The 18663-nt window shown below is 37.4% G+C and overlaps 1 pseudogene; it reads right to left on the reverse strand.

Moving 5' to 3' along the window:
• Nucleotides 1–3624: 3624 nt before the first annotated feature.
• LOC125138122 (eukaryotic initiation factor 4A-I-like) lies at nt 3625–4794 on the reverse strand (annotated as a pseudogene).
• Between the last annotated feature and the right edge of the window lie 13869 nt (nt 4795–18663).

Below are 18663 nucleotides of genomic sequence, written 5' to 3' on the forward strand. Positions count from 1 at the left end.
GCTGAGTTTCATGAGAGAGGGGCAGATCATGAAGATCTATTTTGCTAGGATAGAAAAGTGGAAGAGGTGACATAATTCTGGAGCTGGAACTATTTTTATTGGGAAGGTCTAACCCCAGCCTACTGATGGAAACATGACTCCATAGAGGGAAGTAAAGGTGGAAACTTCTTGAGAAGCCCAATTCTGTGTTGTGATTAATGAAGTCACTGTATATGGTCTGCTTTCACAGTTCTTCCAGCAATTCTGTGAGCAATTCATATTACTTAGTATTTCGTTACTCCTTTAACCAGAATCAAGAATATTCTGTTGTCTGGGACTATTAACCCTGACAAAATCTTAGGAGGGTAAATTAAGGGAGTGGCAGTGAAATTTAATAGATGGATAAAGAAGGAAAGTATATCATAGGATTATGATTTATTAATTTTACAGAATTATTTTTTGTAGGTATATTGCTTGTATTTGTCCCTTTTATGCTTAATCTCGTTGTTAAATAAAAAGAATCACTTCTGAGTCTTTGCTGTGACTTAGAGATATGGACTGTGTAAAGGATTTTGAACTGTCTTTATATTACATTTCTTCTACACAAAACTGTAATGAGTTTCATATACCACATAAATCTTCCAAGTATTTGTATAATGCAAGAAGCCAACAAACTCAAAATCAAGATAATAAAGTGGGTATTAGCCCTCTGGCAGTGTAGTAAAATGTTCATAAAGATAGTTAATGATAAACAGGCTTTAGTTCTGTGTAATTTACATAAATAAACAAAAATATGAAGCTAAGTATTGTAAAAAATTACCTCCTACAAAGCTGATGCAATGCCAAAATTATTGCATGAGATTTATTGAACATTAATTGCTGGTACAATACATCACAGAGAACACACAATCTTTTTTACATAGTTCATTTCAGAGAAAACTGTGGCACTAGTTTCCTATCTTGAAGGTGAATGTGAACAGCATTCAATGAGATTAAAAAAAAAAGAAAGAAAAAAAAAACAAACTTGGCATCTGAGAGAGTTATTTCTCCCTACAATGAATTATACTTTTTTGGAGACATTTTATGTAGAAAGGACTATTTGTAATAGATATACTCTGCACACTAGGATTTGAAAGATTATTTTATATCATGGTACATTTTTGTTTTACAGGAAGGAAATAAAAGCAGTTCATTATAAAGCAATTCCCCTACTCTCTCTTACTCAGGATTCTTAATGGTCAAAAAGACCTTGCTTTAACTGGTTTAAACAGAATATAAATTTATTAACATGAGTCATGTGGCTGTAGAAATCTTTAGCATATTTGGAGGCTGAAAAGTTAGAAGCATTGCTCAAATCATGCCCTTCTGCTGATAGACTTAGCTATGGCAGCTCATATTATCCAAGACTGGCTTCTGATGTTCCTATTGGATGTTCCTTCTCAAAATATATGAATGTCTGTCATATCATATTTACTTTGGATGAATGTATTCCACCCAGCTCCTCCCTCTGTTAGTTTTGCCCTGAGTAGTTAATCGACAGGGCCCTCAGTCACTACCTGAGTCCTTGTAAAGGACCTGGGAAAACTTTCACCTGGGGAAATCTCCATACACTGCAAGGCTGTGCATAAGTTATGTAGCCTCAATATGTAACAAATATCTGCTATACCGTATCCTCTGACAAAGCAAGAAATCAGCCACAGATAAGGGAATATAATTCCCTGTGAATCTCTGGTCTGGTTTCATTTGGTCCTACTTTTTTAAAATAGCTCAGGAGTGAGAAACTATTGCAAAAGTGTCAAGGTCTCTTGAATGTGAGATCAACTTATTTTACTTTCATGGTTATGAATTTTTATGCCAAGTGTAGATGTAGCTAATACAGAAGTCAAGATATGTAATACTTGACAAACAATGGGTGTAGAAGGAAAATCTTTAAAAAATTATTTCCAGGTGCTAATATGTTTGTAAATGTCATCTTTTTATAAAACACCAAGGTAATCTAGACAATATAGGTTGACTTTTGCTCTTTAAATTGGTTTCATAAAAAGTGAGGGGCCTCAACGAGGAAAAGGTTAACTAAACAGACTCAGTATATACGGAAACTCTCTGGAAGTGATGGAAATTATGCATCCCAGAGAGGTGGTGGGTGATGTGGGAGATGGGAATGACTGGGACTTCTTTTGGTGATATAGATTCAAGGAGAGATAATGTTAGTTTTCTTCAAGTTTCGTCTGGAGAGAAAAATTTAAAAAGGTAGTAAGAGGGATATTAAAGTTCCCAGTTTCAAATAGAATTAACCAAATCTGAATGGCTTTAACAAAAAAATACTGATTGGAAATATATTAGGTGGCTTGCAGAAGAATTAGGCTTGGAAATAGTAATAAGACAAGAAAGGTTTTGTATCTGAAAACACGGCCAAATTCATATCTCAAAAAATCCTGGTAGAATGTCACTGATACTGCCACTAGGCAATGCCTGCCACCATCCATGGCAACTCAACTCTGCAGTCATCCTTATGAGTAACTAGATGCCCCTGCACCTTACATAACCCCCTCAGGATTCTAAATCTTTTTGGAAGCTCACATGGGCAGAGTTGAAGCTACATGCTCTGCTAATAGATGCTAAAGACTTTTTTTTTTGACATATATGGTTGTGTGGGGGTGAGACCTTGTCTCTTAAAAATATCTGCAAGATTCCTTCCCCCAGCTAGGAAAGATAGATAATAAAAAGTAATAGCATTAGTTGTGACAAATATTCACACTTTGGGCTCATGCCAGTGGCCATGCATGTTATCAATATAGCCTCATTAATTTTTCTTAAAGAATAATGGCGCTATTATTTTAGTTAAAGTGATATATTCAGTTATGAAAAACTCAATAATATAAAAAAGTCCATGACAAAAGTGAGTTTTATCTTAATTCTACCATCTGAAAAAAAATCATTAACATTTGGTGAATGTTTTGTGAATACTGCCTAGACATCTCACATGTATATATATGTATATATATATAGCTGTATGTCTATCCTATCTGTATATCAATCTATCAAGATAATTTTAGGGAAATGGGATGATAGCAAATATGTGATTTAAAAATAAAAATATTAAATTTAATGTTACTTGAATGAAACCAAAGGAATAGTAATTGAAGTAATTTTTTTTCAGTTTCCAAGTCATTTTATTGAGAATTTTTTTCCCTGGATCAATAAATAGCATACAAATGTAAAAGTGCTACCATTTTCTCTCTCCTGTTACCTCCACCTGGGGGCAATCTCCTGGGCCACCTAAGTCAGGATTCTTCCTCCAGATTTGGTCCAGCAAATGAAATGACATTGTAGCTCCCCTTTAATCATTTTCAAGAAATTCAGCTGGGGCGGAGAGAACCTCTGGGGTTTGGGAATCAACTAAGTTAGGGAAATGAATTAGTGTTTTTTTGGGAGGAGAGACAATGCCTGGGGCAAGAATCTACCCCAAAGAAAACGGTGTCTAAAATGTTCATGGTTCCTTCTTTTGACCCAATAAGTGACATTTATTCAAAGAAAAAACAGCTGAGATATCCATTCCTTGGTTCCCTTCCCTCTCCACTCCTGCTGCTCCTCAATCCTCTAAAGTTGAAACCTGGCTGGAGCTAGGTAGCAGAACAGGTCCTCTCAGATGAGGGCAGCAACATTGAGGGGCATCTCCTCAATGGAGGTGTTGTAGAAGGTCTTGATGTCTCAAAAGGTCCTTTTGTCTTCTGTCACTGTGATAATAGTCACACTCTTATAGCCAAAACATCCAGCAGGACCAATTCTGTGGATGTAGTTTTTCCTGTTGGTGGGATGGTCATGATTTATGACTAAGGAAACCTCTTGCACGTTGATGCCTGAGGCCAGTAGGTCAGTGGTAATCAATACTCTGCTAGAGCCAGAGTGGAACTTCCTCATAATTTCATCTCATCTTTTTTTTAATCCATATCTCTGTGCATGGCAGAGACAGTGAAGTCTCAGGCATGCATCTTTCCAGTGAGTCTCAACCTTCCTTCAGGTGTTAATGGAGATGACTGCCTGGGTGATAGCTGGGGTTTCATACAAGTCACACAGTGTGTCCAGCTTCCAGTCCTCTTGTTCCACCTTAATGTGGAATTGGCAGATACCCTCTAGGGTCAACTTTTCCTTCTTGACAAAAGTTAAAATTGGCTCCCTCTTGACCTTCCTGGTCACCTCAGATGCATTGTAAGGCATTGCAGCTGATAGCAGAACAAGATGGGTGTTAATATTAAGCTTTTGGAATATGTCATAGATCTGGTCCTTGAACCTCTGGCTTAGTATTTCATTAGCTTTATCCAGTACAAACATCTTGATGTATTTGGGAGACAGATATCTCCAGCTAAGCATATTAAACACATGACCTGTGGTACCCACGATGGTATGGGGAGATTCCATGTGCAGCTTCTACACCTCAGCATGCACATTGATATCTCCCAATGCAGGCGTGGCTGGCTGGAGGCACCCATGTAAAATTCTAATGCCATTATTACCTTCCATATCTGCTGAGCCAACCCTAGTGAGTGCAGAACAAGGCCAGGGTGGCCTTTAGATCTAGTTCAATCTATTGCAGAATTGACATAGCAAAAGTGGCCTTTTTTTCAGTCCTAGGTTTGGCTTGCATGATCACATAATAGCCCTTGATACAAGAAAGAATGACAGGCTGCTGGATGGCAGAGGACTTCTCAAATTCATAGGTGTAGATGACACAATCTCATTCCAGTTACTCTTCATGGTGCCTTGGGCTATTGTCAGGCTATGGTCTCTGGATCTGGAATCCTGGCTCACAGACATGATCTTTACTGAAAGTATTATTGAAGTTCAGATAAATCTTTCTTCACTCTTAAAGATTTTGGAGGTAAATTTTTTGACATCATATAATACAGTAAAATGATAACTTTTTAAATGAATAAAGCTACTTTTTAATTGACAATAGATATAGTAAAGCTTAATGCATTTTTATTAATGAATACAACCATACAGCTGCAACCCACATAAAAATTTAGAACATTCCCAGCCTTTGAGTTTGTATTCTGTTCCCTAAGATAACCAGTATTCTGATTTCTATCACCAAGGATTAGTTTTGTTGTTTTTGAACTACCTGTAAATGAAATACTCTTCTGGCTTGTACATCATGTCTCTGAGATTCATCTATTTTGTTAAAGGTAGCAGTAATTTAGATTTTTTAAAAAAATGTATACATTTCATTGTATAATATACTACAATTAATTTATTGAGTCTACTGATGGACATTGAGGTTATTTCCAGTTTTTTTTTTGCCTGAATGAATAAAGATTTTATAAATATTTTGTGTTGTTTCATGCACATGTGCACTCATTTTATTGGGCATATACATAAGAGAGGAATTGTGGATGGTATGTATAGATTTAGCAGACATTGACAGCTTTATGAAGTGGCCAAATCACTTTACATTCCCATTAGCAGTAGTTCCCATTGCTCTACATTTTTGCCAATACTGGTAATGTAAAAACTCATCCTAGTGGGTTGTAGTGTTATTGCATTGAAGTTTCAGTGTGCATTTCTTATGACCAAAGATGAGCATCTTTTCATATGTTTATTGGCTGTCTGAATGGCACTCTTTTCTGAAATGCTTTTCCAAGTCTTTTGCCTATCATTAAAGAATTGGATTGTTTCTTCTTTTATTGCTTTTTAAGAGGTTCATGTGCTCTGAATATGTTATTTGACAGTTGAATTTAAATGTCTTTTTCATATAACTTAAAAAATTATCTTCATAGAATTTAATAGCAATGTGGTATTTAAATTTTACTGTTAAAGAAATAAAACTAAGTCTAAAGGATCTGCCCAAGGTGCCTTGGAGAGCTAGAGATGAGTTAGGGTTATCTTTCTCACGCCTTTTTACTCTAACACTCTGCCTATTCTAAAAAATTAAGTAAATAATTTAATAAACATACAAAGTTTTCACAACAAAGTCTTATTCTACAAATATTTGTATCTCTTTTGATTTTTTAGTCTAAATCTTGAGGCTCTCATCAAATTTACTGTTAATCCTCTTAAAGTGAAAGCAGACAGAGCTTATGTTCTCTCAGGAAAGAAATGTATAATCCAAGAAAGAGTTCTTGACTCTTATTTATTTGATAAACTACATGAAGCAAATTTTTCTTAAATGGGAAAATTTGCTTTAAGCAGTGGCTTTGTAGTTTGTGGTTATCCTTGATTGAGTTTTATATATATATATGTATATGTATGTATATATATGTATATGTATGTATGTATATGTATGTATATATATCTATGTGTATATATATATATATATGTATATATATACACACACACACACTTTGAGGAGAAAAGAGGTCTGTAAACTAGGTCAGTGCTCTAGCAGATCCTTGCAACAAAGTTTTCAGATAAAAATAATAAAAAAAATAAACTGATGCTCACCTACTCATTACTGTTGGGATTACACAAGTGTGTGCAATTGCATAATTAATAGGACTGGCCAGGAAATGGAAATCTAAAAGCCCTGAAAAAATAATCGTCAATGAAGATGAACTCATATGGAGATAACCAGTCAAATTCAAAGAGGGCCAAATATGAACTTTCTGCTCCTTTCTAAATGTGCAACCAGAGGATCTGAAGGCATAAAAACAGCTTTGAGCAACTAAGGTTTGAGAAGAGAATCTAACAACCTTCTATAGATCTCTGGTCCCATGACTAGGCATGGCTCTAGTTATTCTAGCACCTGGAACACAACCACAGGGCTGTCATGTGAGTGGATGGAGAGTAGATGCACATGTTGTGTTGGTGGCTGATGATTGTGCTGGTTGGCTTTATTGGTGTTCAGGGGTCAGATCCTTTGTGGAACTAGCTATTCAAGGGGTTCAATTTCATTTTGGAAGTTCATCACTGCATGGTCAAGGGCACAGATGTACTACTCTGGGCAGTCAGAGATTATAGGGACCCACTGACCCTGGGTGTCAGCCTTTTGCTTGGCACCAGTGTCATTGCTTTCTTTTTCTTTTTTCTTTTGTCTTTTCTAGGGCCACACCCATGACATAGGGAGGTTCCAGACTAGGGATCTAATTGGAGCCGTAGCCGCCAGCCTACACCACAGCCACAGCAACACGGGATCCAAGCTGCATGGGACAGCTCATGGCAATGCTGGACCTCCAGCTCACTGAGCGAGGCCAGGGATCGAACCCGCATGGTTCCTAGTCAGATTCGTTAACCACTGAGCCACAACGGGAACTCTGCTTTCTTCTTAATTCTAGTTCTAGATGGAGTTTTTTAACATCTCTGCCCAAAGATAAGATGAAATCACTGACAGATTAAATTGAAAAGGAGGCAATGACAATCACATATTTAGTGATTATTCCTGGAGGTCTAATCTCACAATTTCATGGTTGGATATTATTTAAATTAAGCTGTTCAAAAATCACTTTAAAAAGAAAAACAGTAAAAAAAAAATCCTATAGTATGAATAAAAAACAAAACAAAACAAAACGAAACCACTATCTAAAAGTTTAATGGGAATGACTCATTTTGTTGTGTGTAAAATTTCTGGAGATGGTATCCTACAGAGATTGAAAAAAAATGTGATATCCCAATAATTTAGAGGGAAATAAAGATAATATGCTTTCAAAACTGTGTTCAGTATTTTAGTATGAGGGATGCAGTGATAACAAGATTGAATGTGAAGAGCTTAAAGAAATAGTTATATGCAATGTAAGTACAGGGAAAATCCAGTGTTTTCATGTTGCCATGCTAATTGTCATTTTATATGATTTTTACATAACATTCAATTTTAAATATGTCTATAACAAACTGAACAAATTCTGTATTTATGGAGTGGTTTAACTATTTCATCTACATCCCTAAAAAGTTATATAATCAAGGTAGCCAAAAAATTTTATGGAGAGGATTTTCTCATTGGGAAATTGAGATAATTTTATATTTGGTATAGTTTACTGCTCGGGAATATTTGCTTCTTTTTTCCCTTTTGTGCTTTTCAGAGCCCAGAGAAGTATGTTCTTCCTGTGACACTGTTGTAAATTGCCACCCAAGGTGCAGGCAATGAGACAATGTGTTGTCTTGAATTGAAAAAAATAATGAAACCTACCAAAATATAGTCTTTTTTTGTTCTTACCACATGACGACAATTCTAAACAATATTAGCAGTAAATACTCTTCTTTACCTGGGTATTCTCTCACTGATCCCCCCTCCACTTCTCCCCACTCCTTGTCACTGGTCCCTTTTTCAGTTTTTAGAGAAACAGTATATGAAATTTCCGGGAACCAAAAGAAGATGACAGTTAACTGTAATTTTTCATATGATCAAGTTTTGCCAAATTGGAACCTTAGAGTAGATAAGCAGTCAGATGCAGAAAAAACATTGACATGGGAGTGAGAGCACTGAGAAACCTGTTTCTGTCACCAATCAGGCCTTGGGTAAGCCACTGTAACCTTTGTACCTTCCTGATTTATATGTTTTTTGTTTCTAAAGAAAAGAGACAATAAGGAAGGGTGAGTGGGGTGACTTCTAAAATTACTTCCAGTTCTCAGCTCTGGACTTTGATATAGGACACCCAGCAGACAAAACTCAGATTATAGTCCTACTCTGTCCCTAGCTAATGTGATCCCAAAGAAGTAATTCAACTGGCCTTAATTCTTAAAGTCTAAGCTGCTTGGTGTATCTTAGAAGAAGGCAGTTTTTCTGTATCATGCCTCACACCCCATGTTTTGTACTTGACACTTCAGTAAAATCTAAAAATCTAATGTTAACAATAGTTTCTACAACTGTACCTTTGCATTAGCTCTGGCAGCTTGTGTTCTCTTGGATAAGAAGAGAAAATTAATTGATTTTTGTGTAGAGAGTTTTAGGGTATTTTTCCAATGTGGAGACATTTGCTGACACTGTTGATATAGGTACATTAAGATGAATGATAATATAATTTGTTTAAAAGCCCTTTCCACATTTTATGATTTTGTGGTTCTCCCAAAATTCAGCATCTTTTCATCACCATAACAACCTGTAATCCATGGCAAATATCAGATCATTATCAGGAAAGATATGAGGACAAATCCACCAATCTTTGCATAAGTTTTGTGGGGTTTTTTTGGTTTGTTTTCTTAGGTGATCTTTATTTAGATCACTTGGCATATATGTTACATATAGAATCTTCTCATGAACGCTTAAAATTTCCAGTTAGGGACAGAAGTTTTTGATATCTTGGCACAAAGTCTATTTTGGGGGGTCTTTATTTATATTATCTGATGAGCAAATACCAAAATTACACAAATCCTACAAGAGTGAAGGTGAAGGCAAAATATATTTAGCCAAAAGTGAGATAATATAATATAATAAATAAAAGCATAGGCATCTATCTCAAGAGCTTGGATTTACATTTTAGCTATATCTCAAGCAAGTGGCTAAACCTCTCTGGGCCTCAGTTTCCTCAACTATAAAGTGAGTGTAATAATAATTTGTACCTAATAGGATTTTCCTGAGAAGTAAATTAAAGAAGAAAAGCATTTAGAGTCATGCTAGTGGCACATGCTGTGTACTCAATATATACTAGCTATCATTATTATTACAGCCAATAGGTGGATAGATTTGTGTAATAGATAAAAACATGTGTGATGATAAAAGGATGTGAAATTTCTCCATCAGAGAACAACAGAGCAAGACACATTGGGTATGGCAGGTTTGATTCAAAATTCTGACCTCTTAGGCAGGATTCCTGTGTACTTCACCTATTCTGATAGAGGTTTTTTTTTTTTTTGTCTTTTGTCTTTTGTCTTTTTGTTGTTGTTGCTATTTCTTGGGCCGCTCCCGTGGCATATGGAGGTTCCCAGGCTAGGGGTTGAATCGGAGCTGTAGCCACAGGCCTACGCCAGAGCCACAGCAACGCGGGATCCGAGCCACATCTGCAACCTACACCACAGCTCACGGCAACGCCGGATCGTTAACCCACTGAGCAAGGGCAGGGACCGAACCCGCAACCTCATGGTTCCTAGTTGGATTCGTTAACCACTGCGCCACGACGGGAACTCCCCTGATAGAGGTCTTAATCACACATCATACTAAATTATCATCTCTGTATTCCAACTATTTACCTCCCTAATTAGTACCTGTCCTTAGAGACTCAGATCAGAGATTAGATCCTCTAGGAATACTTCCAATGACTGTACTCCTCAAGACCACTTTCCCACCTCCACCATACTAGGCTATGATGGCCTCAAAAGGGCACTTCTGTTGTTGCCATCTTCATCTTACACTGAAATTATGCATTTATGTTTTTGTCAACCTGAAGACACTACAATATCCTTGGAGGAAAGGCAGGCATCAAATCTTTTTCATCTTTGTATTTTCAGTGTATAGTAGCAGTCTTATAGTCTATATATGTGAGAGAGAGGAAGAGGGAACCTGCTGCCTGGCAGCTGGTAAAACCAGGAGTGGTGGTAGGGAATACAGGGGAATGCAGCTTGGGTCGGGGGAGATGAGGACTGTAGGTATGGGAAAGTTCAGCTGAAGGCTTCTGCAGAATACCCGCTGTAAGAAATAATTATTGAAATTAAGGGAAAGTTAAGCTCAGAAATGCTAAATTTGAGACTCATCCTAATATATGTGAGATTTGAAATCTTGGGAATGATGATTATATAGTTAGAAAACATGGATGAGGAAAAAAAAAAACCAAGAAAAGAATCTCAGGGGATGTCTACATTCAATAGTAGGAATCAGGAGTTCCCATCGTGGCACAGCAGAAACGAATTCGACTAGGAAGCATGAGGTTGTGGGTTCGATCCCTGGCCTTGCTCAGTGGGTTAGGGATCTGGTGTTGCTATTAGCTGTAGTGTAGGTTACAGATACTGCTCAGATCTGGCGTTGCTGTGGCTGTGGCGTAGGCCAGCAGCTGTAGCTCCAATTAGACCCCTAGCCTGTGAACCTCCATATGCTGCTAGTGTGGCCCTGAAAAGACAAAAGACCAAAAAAAAAAAAAAAAGGTAGGACTCAGATAAGGATAATGAAAAGGACCAGAAATAGAAGAGAGAAAACAAAAATAGTGTTCAAGAAGCTACAAAAGTTGTCAAATCAAAAGAGTGAGAGTAACAGTAGCAAAAAGTTATTTATCAATTGAACAAATATTGAACATCAAATATGTGCTAAATATACATGGAGTGCTGGGAAAAAATTGTCACAAGGTCTCTGTCCTCATGAGAGTTAATTAGAATGCAGGGTTGTCTAACGAGTAGAATTAAACACACAATAGGTTTGTGGAAGCTAGCTTTCAATGAGGAGCAAACCAGAGGTAAGAAGTAGTCAAGAGCTAAGGAACACTGCCAAGTGAAGCAGTCTGGTACTTACGGGAATGAGAGGAAATGATGATGGCTTGAAGAAGTAACAATGTCTGAAGAAAATGTTCATTTTGTACTTTTTGAATTGCTTGCTTTTTTCAATTGAGAGACTTGAGCATATCTCTGGGTGAGGAAAACAGCCAGAGGGAAGGCAAGGAAAAGAGTGAGAAAATAAGTGTGGAGGGGATGAGAACAAGAATACATGAGAAAAAGATTGTATTGGTATAAACTTCCTCTTTGAACTGCTTTTGCTGCATCCCATAGATTTTGGATCATCGTGTTTTTTATTGTCATTTGTCTCTAAGTATTTTTTTTCATTTGTTATTTGATTTCTTCACTGATCCATCCATTGGTGTTTAGTAACATATTGTTTAGCCTCCATGTGTTTCTGTTTTACACAGTTTTTTTTCTTGTAGTTGATTTCTTTTTTTTTTTTTTTTGTCTTTTGTCTTTTCGGGGCTGCACCCGTGGCATATGGAGGTTCCCAGGTTAGGGGTCTAATCAGAGCTACAGCTGCTAGCCTATGCCAGAGCCATAGCAATGCCAGATCTGAGCCATGTCTGCAACATACACCACAGCTCACAGCAATGCTGGATCCTTAACCCACTGAGTGAGGCCAGGGATTGAACCCACAACCTCATGGTTCCTAGTCCTATTCGTTTCCACTGCACCACAATGGGAACTCCCTCTTGTAGTTGTTTTCTAATCTCATGGCATTGTGGTTGGAAAAGATGCTTGATATGATTTTAATTTTCTTAAATTTACTAGTCTTAATTTGTGGCCAAGCATGTGACTTATCTTGGTGAATATTCCATGTGCACTTAGAGAAGAATGTGTATTATGCTACATTTAGATGGAATGTTCTATAAATATAAATTAAGCCTAGCTGGTTTAATGTGTCACTCAAGTCATATGTTTCCTTATTGATTTTGTTTGGATGATCTGTCCTTTGATGTAAGTGGAATGTTAAAGTCCCCCACTATTATTATATTTTATTGCCAATTTTTCCTTTTATGGCTGTTAGCAGTTGCCTTAGATATTGAGGTGCTCCTATGTTGGGTCCATATATATTTATAACTGTAATATCTTTGTTTTATACCTTGATCATGAAGTATTATCCTTATTTGTCTCTTATAACATTATTTATTTTAAAGTCAATTTTGTTTGATAAGTGTAGCTACTCCAGCTTTTTTTTTTATTTCCTTTTGCATGCAACATCTTCTTTCATCTCTTCCCTTAGCTTGTTTGTGTCCTTAGATCCAAAGTGGGTCTCTTGTAGATAGCATATATATGGGTCTTGTTTTTGAATTCAACCAATCCATGCCTTTTGGTTGGAGCATTTAATCCATTTACATTCAAGGTAATCATGGATATGTATGTTCTTATTGCCATTTTGTTAATTGTCTTGGATTTGTTTTATTAGGTTTTTTTTTTTTATCTTCCCTTTGTCTTTTGTTAACTTATGACTTGATAACTATCTTTAGTGTTGTATTTATTTGCTTTTTTGGAGGGAGGTTGTGTATCTATTATAGATTTTTGGTTTGCAGTTTCCACGAAGTTTTGACATAACAGTCTATGTATGTACAAGATTATTTTAAGTTGCTGGTCTCTTAATTTCAAATGCATTTACAATATCCTTCATTTTTATACTCCTCTTTTCATGATTGCTCATTTTGAGATCATATTTGTGTGTGGATAATTTCCTATATTTACTGTACTATTTGCCTTTCCTGGGTAGAGTATTATTGGTTGTAAGTTTTTCTGTTTCATCACTTGAAATATATCTTACCACTCCCTTCTGGCCTTCAGAGTTTCTGTTGAAAAAAAAATCAGCTGATAACCTTATGGAAATTCCCTTGTATATTATTTGTTGCTTTTTCCTTTTTGCTCATAATATTTTCTCTGTCTTTACTTTTTGTCAGTTTGATTAATATGTGTCTCATCATATTCCTCTTTATCCTGTGTTAGACTCTCTATGCTTTCTTGACTTGAGTGTTTCCTTTCCCATATTAGGGAAGGTTTTGGCTATAATTTCTTCAAATATTTTCTCAGGCTCTTTCTCTCTTCTTGTTCTGGGACACCTATAAGGAAAATGTTTGTGTGTTTAATGTTGCCCCAGTGTTCTCTCAGACTGTTCTCATTTCTTTTGATTCTTTTTCTTTATTCTGCTCCACAGCAGTGATTTCTACCAATCTGTCTTCCAGCTCACTTATTCACTCTTCTGCCTCTGTTATTCTGCTATCAAATCCTTAAAATTTATTTTTCAATTCAGGTATTGTATTGCTCAACCCATATTGTATATTATTTAAATCTTCTAGATCTTTGTTAAACATTCCTTGTATCTTCTTGGCCTGTGCCTCCATTCTTTTTCCCCAAATCTTGGATCATCTTTATTACCTTTACTCTGAATTATTTTTCAGGCAGATTGCTTATCTCCACTTCACTTAGATCTTCTGGGACTTTATCATGTTCCTTTGTCTGGAACATATTTCTCTGCCATCTCATTTTGTTTAAATTTCTGTGTTTGTGGTCTCCATTGCACAGATGCAGGACTATAACTCCTGTTGCTTCTGGTGTATGCTCCATGGTGGGTTAGGTTGGTTTGAGACTTATGCAGGCTTCCTAGTGGGAGGGCCTGGTGCCTGCCCATTAGTGGGTGGATCTGGATATTGTCCCTCTGGTTGACAGGGCAGTGTCTAGAGGTGGGTGTGTTTAAAGGTGACTGTGGGCTCAGGATTACTTTAGGCAACCTGCCTTCGGATGGAAAGGGCTGTGTTTCCCACCCTGCTGGTTGTTTGGCCTAATGTGTCCCAGCAGTGGAGCCTACACACTGTTGGGTGTGGCCAGGTGTTGGTGCCAAAATACCAACCTCCAGAAGAGCTTATGCTCATGAATATTACCTGGAGCCTCCACTGTCAGTGTCCATGTCACCAGTGTGAGCCACAGCTGACCACTGTCTCCTTCAGGAGACTCACTAAGACCTGCAGGTAGGTCAGGTCCAGGCCTTTGTGGAGTCACAGTTTTTCCCTGGGTCCAAGTGCATGTGAAACCTTGTGCACACCCTCCAAAAGTAAAGTCCCTTTTTTCCCTGGCCCATGGATCTCCTGCACTCAAGCCCTGTTGGCCTTCAAAGCCAAATGGTCTAGAGGATCCTCCTCCTGATGCCAGAACCCCAGAATGGAGAGCCTGAAGTGGGGCTCAGAACTCTCACTATTGTGGGAGAACCTCCGCAATAAAATTTTTTTCCAGTTTGTTGGTCACCCACAGCTCATGTGTGGGATTTGATTATATCATAAAAGTGCTCCTCCTACTGTCTCATCTGGATTATTTGTCTTTGGGTGTAGAATATCTTTTTTGGTTCCGGTCTTTTTTGTCTATGGCTATTCAGCAATTAGTTGTGATTTTGGTGTTTTTGTGAGAGAAAGGGAGCTCATGTCCTTCTACTCTAACATCTTGTCTCTGTCCTGCTACATTAATGAAAATGTTAATTAAACTTTGAGACAAAGGAAAGGAAAATTAGATTTCCTATTGGACGACTGGGATCTAGACACTTAAAATCAGGGAGGAAGAGGACAAGGTGTGGGCTCAAAGACGAATAACACACCGTGGAATAACAACCTTTTTTGAGGACCCTCTACTAGGGATGTTTGCCAAGCATCAAGATAGGAGAGGCTAGATTGTGAAGTGGACCAAGTGGGCACTATTAGAAATTATAGTTTGAAAAATTAAAAAAAGGGTAAGAAATCAAAAGTATATTAAGAAATCTGCATTTCATAGATACACTGAAATAGTTTTATTCTAGATTCCAAACAGTGATAAGTTGCTTATATGCCAGTTGACTTATTGAAATAGAAATGCAGTTTTTGAATCTAATCAACAAAATCAACACAAGATTAGTTGGAAGACTGTGGCTGCAGGCAGTGACTGCAGAGTGCTGGCTCCAGAGGACAAATTTCTTCTTTTGAATGCTGGATTATAATGTATTTGGAAGTGAACTGTGGTAGGCTGTAGCCCTAGGACAAACAGTCTCCACTTGATGGGAGCCTTGGTGGAAAAGAGCCATTCCAGCTTGGCTAGTTCACAGTTCTGTCCTGCGGCAAGAGAATTCCTTCTGCTCCTTTTCTTACTGTGTAGCCTCAAGCAGTTCAAACTCGGTATCTTTTTTCCATGTCAAAACTGCACTGAGCCCTGGGAGAGGTACATAATGTTTTAAGGGGGCATTTTGCCAGGCCCTCTTCACAGGCATGCTCCAGTTCCCCAATGGGTGGATGAAGAGCTGATGGGGTTGTTTGTTGGGCCACACTTTGCAATTGGCAAGGTCATCATGCACAGTCCTTCTTATATTAGGTAAGTCCAAGTTTTCTCTTCTATCATCTGTCTCTGCAGATGATTTTGTCTATAAGCCAGGGTTCATTTTTTAGAACCCACCATCTTTAATTGGAGGAAGAGAAAGTAGCAAACCTTGCTAAGGCCTTCAGGCCTAAGTTACATCCTGCAAATTTCAGGCTTTACCAAAGAGCTCTGTCTTGACTGATTGCAAGAGTAAAGGACACTGGCATTTTGTTTTCCACTTGGCTATTTTTTCTAGCATCTACCTCACTTAGTTGGGAATTGTGTGGAAAGGAGTGGAGTAAGGGCTATTTGTCAATGGGTCTGATGAGAATGTTGAGAAGAGAGAAGTGGCCCTTTCTTTCTGAAGTCAGGAGCTGTAAGGAAAGTGCATTCCAGAGAGACTAACATTAACACAGAGGGAAACAGAACAAAGGATGGAAAGAGACATCTTAGAGGACATTGTTTTGAATGTTTGCTCTGATTGTGCCTGAATGTAGACCAATTCCTGGATTTTCCATTATGTGAGCCAACATTTTCCTTTTTTTTTTTTTCTTGGAGTAATTTGGGTTGGCTATTACTTGCCTTGAAAGAGTCCTGAATAAAACAAGAGGTGATTGTTGTTGACCCCTACTCTCAAACAACTTTCTAAAATTATTGGAAGTTCACTCTGATAAACAGAAAAGCTTTTTTTTCCTTACATAAACATAGACATTAACTTAAAAAAAATAGCCCTTTCTGAAAAGGATGGCTCTAGTGCACAGGAATGGGGGCCTGAAGAAATGGATGGATTCCTTGCCCTGATGAACTTTAAGAATAAACACAGGAATTGTGGGGGTGGTTAAAAAGCTATTCTGTCTAGAAGCAGAAGGGGGAAAGGAGGAGGTCATCCTAACCTAGCAATGCCAGCGATTTTACACTGCTTTGTCAGAAACAAATTGGGCTAGTTTAGACCATGTCGAAGGTAATTCGCTACTGACCACCTACTAAGCTTCCATCTTTTATCTTCCCCCTCGAGTTTCTGATGAGAAATTTAGGCACGCCACTGAAGGGGCTTATAATAATTAATGCATCTAACACTGTTCTCTCACTTAAATTCAGATAAAATAAAAACCTAAGGTAAAATGCTTACTGAGTATTTTCAATATTCACTTCACTCAATTCTTCTCCTTATGTCCATTTTACTAGGAATAAACAGGCCTCCACTTGCTAAGTACCTTGTTCAAAGTCACCTGGCAGAGTTGGGATTCAAACTTAAATCTGTCTCCATAACTGTTGGTCTTAACTACAAGCCTCCCTGTGTTTTTAATACATATTGGGTGCCAAGGCAAGGAAATGCCAAGGTTATCCTGAATATTACTATGTTTTCCCCATCTTAGTATTTGTTTCAATTTTGACTTAGCTTTGTACACCATGATTCTGCAGTAAACCAAGTGTGTCTGACAACTCTAGGGGAATTTTGACATTTGCTTGATGATCATTTCTTACTTTGAACAGCAGTTCTTTCACCTCTTGCCTTCTCTTCACAGCCACAGTGCTCCAGAGGACAAGTTGGGGCCCATCTCCATTCTCAGAAGTACAAATGACTCTGGCTTTCAAAATTTAGAATTCTGTAATGATACAAGACAGAAAGGAAACAGCTAACAGGAAGTTTTCAGCTCAGTGTCAAATACTGCTATATTTAAGACCCATGGCCAGTCTGGTCCATGGGACCCACACTGACAGCCTCTCCCAGACCCTTGACTACCCTTGGGCTTTCTTCTTCCCACTTGCCCTCATCATTGTTTCTGCTCTAAACCACATCTCTAGATTTGTTAGAGAAAACTAGAAGTTCCTTAAATTAATTGGAGTCATGCTACATTCTCCCCATAGGCCAGCCTTTTTACATTATAGGATCACACTGGATATAGTGTGGGTTCAGATTAAGACCACCTTCTTACAGCAAATATCATACTAAAGAAAGTCATGTGAATTGTTCAGTTCCCTGGTGTATATAAAAGCTATGTTTACACTATACTGTAGTCTATTAAATGTGCAAAAGCATTATATATAAAAATATAATGTATACACCTTAATTAAAAAACACTTTATGTCTAAAAATTGCTAACAATCACTGAAGCCTTCAGATAGTCATAATCTTTTTTGGTGGTGGAGGGTCTTGTCTCAACATTGATGGCTATTGACTGAACAGGGCAATGGTTGCTGCAGATTGGGGTGGCTGTGGAAATTTCTTAAAATAAGACAACAGTGAGCTTGTACATGACAAAATTTCTGACTGGATTTACATGATGATATTCTTTCTTAAAGCATTATTGAAATTAGATACTTTCAGTTATTTTTGGGTTACTCACAATGGCATGTGAAATATGAAGTGAAATTGCAGTGTATTTCTCTCTTCATGACCAGTTCTAAGAGGGCCAGTGCAACTTTCAAAACTAGGTCTGGGTATCAAAACAGAAAAAACTCAAGCACAAACACTGCTTAAGTATATCTCACCAGAAATGTGCATTCTGAAATTCTGATTAAGAAGAACAAAATATTTTAAAAACTAAATCACTTTTTTGATTTGCTAGGAAGCAAAATCTTATGTACATAATAAAAGAGATTATGTTTGCATTTGTATTAGTATAACCTTTTTTTTGTTTCCATATGAGAATCTCATTAAGACATGAAATAGAAAGATAAAACAGAAAATTCAGTATTCACACATCTTAAGATGCAGCCTGGAGGGTAGCAGGTATCCAAGAGAAAGCAAGGGACTCTTTAATAATCAAGTAAAACTCCTCAGTTTTTTAAAAACATATTTTGTGTGTGCTTGAGTAAATCAGGTTTCTATGACCCTCAAATCATAGGAATGTTAAACTATATGGTAGTAATTTGCATCTGAAAAATGAGAGGGGGGGATGCCAGAGAGTTTCTTCTATTTGGATATCTTCTGGAGCCCACCTCCAATTTTTTGGATGAATAGACTTGAAGTCAAGGGAGTTTGCTCCTTTCTCA

The sequence above is a fragment of the Phacochoerus africanus genome, chromosome 10 (genome assembly GCF_016906955.1).
Source record: "Phacochoerus africanus isolate WHEZ1 chromosome 10, ROS_Pafr_v1, whole genome shotgun sequence".
Lineage (NCBI taxonomy): Eukaryota > Metazoa > Chordata > Mammalia > Artiodactyla > Suidae > Phacochoerus > Phacochoerus africanus.